Below are 4,330 nucleotides of genomic sequence, written 5' to 3' on the forward strand. Positions count from 1 at the left end.
GACTTAGAGACTGAAAAAAACACTGGGATACCCACAGCATTAAAGGAGTTGAGTGGGTGCTCCTACAGTATTAGTGACACAAGCCGGTGTTAGCTGTTGCGTAGCTAGCTGCAATGCGTCTACTGTAGGGAGGCTGCAGCTTGGCCAGCCCCAGCTCTCCAGAGACATACTGAAAGGCATTTCTACTTAAAATAAACCTAGCGCGCCCACGTTCAGCCTCGGCCCCGTTGGCCTGCGCTGCCTGTCGGCTCGCCAGCCCTTCCCCATTAATCCACAGCAGCATACCATTTATGCGGAAACCATCCCACGGATGTGCCCGGGCAGGCACTGGGGCATTTACCCCCCCCCCTCCCCTCCCCCTACACACACACACACACACACACACACACACACACACACACACACACACACACACACTTCTGTAGCCATGTCCACTGTGATATGTTCCCCATACCAATGGCCTATGGGCCACTGGGACGGTTAACTAGGACTACCCCTGACCTAGATAGAGATACTGTAATAAAGCATAGTAAATATTGACTTATAAAACAATAGTTACCCATAGGCATGAGGGTAATGGTAACATCGCTACTGCTAACTACGTTAATAGAACGAAAGAGAGCTTTGATCATTGTTGCATTGATAAAGTGGTGCTTTCAGGACCATACTGTCAGAGCGTGAACATCTCTTAAGACATTTGATAAACAAACTTTTCCTTAATTTCTCCCATTGGACCTTTGGTTTTCTGGGAACCATAGCAAGTCACAAACACCTTCAGTACTATGAATGTAAATGTGCTGAGTGCGTAAACTTAATTAGCCAAAAGGTGATTGAGCCAGTCCAGACACAACCCCAGTGAGTCTGGACCACATACAGACTCAGCCAAATAAGCTTCGGGTTCACTAATATCAAATGTTCAATGATATGATAACTATGCTAACTAGGCTAATGAAGTTTCCTTGGATAAACTACATGAGTTAGAAAGGTTTCCAGTGGTATTACATAAATGAGGCCATTTTACTGATGTTGCTCCTTTGTAAAACACAAATGTGCTTGTTGTCAAAGAAAACACAGCTTGAAAATTAACTGAAAACCTTTAGAGGCCATTTTGAGAAAGATGATAAGCATGAAACACCTACTCACAAATTTGGCTGCAATCCTCTTCTACCAATGGTGCATTAATGTGTGGACACTGTAATAACAGCACATGAAGAGTTAATACACATGAAGAGTTAATACACACACACACACACACACACACACACACACACACACACACACACACACACACAGTGAAGCTTTGCTGTACAGCTCTCCATTGAATTGAGTAGTAACATAATATGAGGCTACTCGTCATCATTATCATGAACATATACGCACAGTCAATCAAAATGTCAGTGTACTGGTTGGTTGGCAATTAAGTTGCCCATAGAACACGTTGACAGTATCTAAGCACCCTCGTTTGTCCCTTGAACTTCGGGTGCGTTCGTAACTTTGCTCTGAGAGCGCCGTAACGCACACTGGGTTCAAGTAATTTGATTGGACAAGAGGCATTCCATGAGTGCTGATCAGATTTCCAGAGCGAATTTACGAACGCAGCCTTCAAGTTCAATAGCAATGCTATCGTGCGACCGTGCGTTTTGCAAACTTTGTAACAACATCTAAAAAAAACATTATCTGTCCCTTTCAAGTGCGGAGGTTTTGCCAAGCTGTACATATGGTCGATGGCTGTTGCGTGTTTTACGCGTTACATAACACGGCAGTTGAGTTGATATTAACACTTCAAACGCCTCGATACATTATTGTAACAAAGTTTAATTCTAACTAAGGCTCCGCTAACAAATACATGTATTGCCTTCTTCACATAACATCATACAATCTATTGAAAAACGTAGAATTTGTAGAATTAAATCCTCTTGCAAACTGAACGCTGCCTAAAACTGTAAAGCAAAAGAAAAGCGCACAAAACACAACACACCAAACCTCTGATGAGTTTTAAAAAGTATTTTACAAATGTTTACAGTAGACTAAATCAGTTCACGTTTGTCTAGTCACAACTAGACAGACAGAAGGGGGGGAAACAATGCGCTTACCTGTTCTGGGTCCAAATTCCGAGAGGATCATGTGAATCTGAAAGTTGTGAATCGGATGTAGGTTTTGGGACTAAACGCCACAGTTGCATCAGCCCGTTTAAATACTGATCTGTATCTGGGAGGGCTCGGGAATGCGGAACTTGTTGTCCCAGACGTAAGCATGGATGAAAATACAGCGAAGAGGAGGGCTGAATGAAAAAAAAGGCTTGTTCGCTCCACCCCTAGCAACCAAAAAAAACACACACAACATTACTGCGAGGAAACTTTCGGCTGTGTTTGGAGAGACCCGGTGCGCCCACGCACCGTGCGCGTAAAGTTGTGGCTATAAACACACACACACACACACACACACACACACACACACACACACACACACACACACACACACACACACATGCTGATGTTGTCTAAAGAAAAAGAAAGTCATGTTTGGAAACATTGTGTATTACAGGTATACTTAACCTGTAGTTCTTTTTTATCTGAAGTTTTTTTTACCTTCCAGGAACTGTGTGTGTGTGTGTGTGTGTGTGTGTGTGTGTGTGTGTGTGTGTGTGTGTGTGTGTGTGTGTGTGTGTGTGTGTGTGTGTGTGTGTGTGAGAGAGAGAGAGAGAGAGAGAGAGAGAGAGAGAGAGAGAGAGAGAGAGAGAGAGAGAGAGAGAGAGAGAGAGAGAGAGAGAGCAATTCCATATATTTAGCATTGGAATCTGATGCTGGCTCCATTCACACCAACATGTAGCATTTGGTCTTATTTGGTGTTCTGGTATTCTATTTGTGCCCTCTAATGACTTAATGGGATATTTTCTCTGTTGCAAGTAGGACCTTTATAACTGTTTGTGTAACAGATGTTTTGACCTCTTACCTTTTCCCTTATTGACATAGATAGCCAGCATAGACTAAATCCACACTTGTTCAAAGGTGTTTTGGCTGTTTTATTGCAGTGGACTCCCCTTTGTGTTCTAGTAACTGGGGGGCTTGTTATATACATTACATGGTTGACCCGATCCCTACTGTGCTGGCTCAGATTTGAACTTTCACACTGTCCTTTCCAGTACTTCTGCCATTATGGGTGTATGGCTAATAATAATAATACTAATAATAATAATAGATTTTAATAATAAAAGCACCTTTCTCAGTATCAGGGACACTGTACAAAAAAAGAAAAGAAAAATATTAAAAGATTGTAGTCAAGATCAAAAATGGTGGAAGAGCTCAGGCAACGATAGTGTAGGAATAGAAGTAGGAATTGAGTCTGAACAGATGGGTCTTGTGTCTGGTCTTGAATGTATTGAAAGCATCAGAGCATCGGATGGCTGGTGGAAGGGTGTTCCACAGCTTGGGTGCAGCAGCAGAAAAGGCTCAGTCTAGTGCGGGGTATGACAAGGAGGATCGGAGACCACGTGCAGGGGTGGATGTTTGGAGTAGGTCAGTTAGGTAGGCAGGAGCCAGGCCATGGAGAGCCTTAAAGGTCAGGAGGAGGACCTTGAAGGAGATTCTATTTAGTGGGGATTTTATAGGGAGCCAGTGAAGTTGTTGCAGGCTGGGGATGATGTGCTACCAGGGTTTAGTGCAGGTGAGGATCCTGGCAGCTGATTTTTGGACATATTGTAGCCGATTCAAGGCCTTGCTGGAAATATCAAGAACTCTGTTTTCATAATCCAGATGGGAGGTGACAAAAGCATATATTAATGTTTCAGCAGAGGTATCAGTGAAGGGTGGAGACTGGAGATGGTTTTGAGATGTGAAAAAATGCAGAGTTGGTGACTGACTGTAAATTAGGCTTTAATGACAAAAAAATGGTTTATTGTGAGCGCTGGGAAATTCGAGAACAGACACCTGGGATGTATTATGGCTGGCCTAGGGACAGTTTTGTCTCCCTCTAGTGGCAGCCCACCTATAGACTACCTTTTTAAGTCAGCTGCTTGTTTTTATCCCTGCATCATGTTTTAGTCTACCCTGGCATCAATTCTTGTCTGGACAGTTTACACATTTTGTCAAAAAATTTACCGAACCCTCGTACAAAGTAGTCATACACAGAAGTATCATCTAACAATCACAACAATGTAATGAATCCTCAATTAGAAGAGGTCCTTGTAAGCCATCATGATAGAATATGATTATTGGCTCAAACATTGAAATGTGATGTAGAATGTATGATGTAGGTCTAATTTTTGAGATTAGAACTTGCCTCAGACCATTATATGTTGAAATGGAGGGTGTATTTAGGAATACTTATTAGA

The 4,330-nt window shown here is 42.6% G+C and overlaps 1 protein-coding gene across 1 annotated transcript in view; it reads right to left on the bottom strand.

The window, feature by feature from the left end:
* Positions 1 to 2,158, bottom strand: part of LOC308159573 (jun dimerization protein 2-like) — a gene marked incomplete at its 3' end in the record, with an annotated part of 10,581 nt that extends 8,423 nt beyond the window's left edge. Inside the window, exons 1-2 of the mRNA XM_080533390.1 lie at positions 2,094 to 2,158; positions 1,144 to 1,192 (exon numbers count right to left, since the gene is read on the bottom strand). The remainder of the gene's footprint in view (positions 1 to 1,143; positions 1,193 to 2,093) is intronic.
* Between the last annotated feature and the right edge of the window lie 2,172 nt (positions 2,159 to 4,330).

This window comes from Nansenia antarctica (genome assembly GCF_963989245.1).
Source record: "Nansenia antarctica genome assembly, chromosome: 1".
NCBI classification, from domain to species: Eukaryota; Metazoa; Chordata; class Actinopteri; order Argentiniformes; family Microstomatidae; genus Nansenia; species Nansenia antarctica.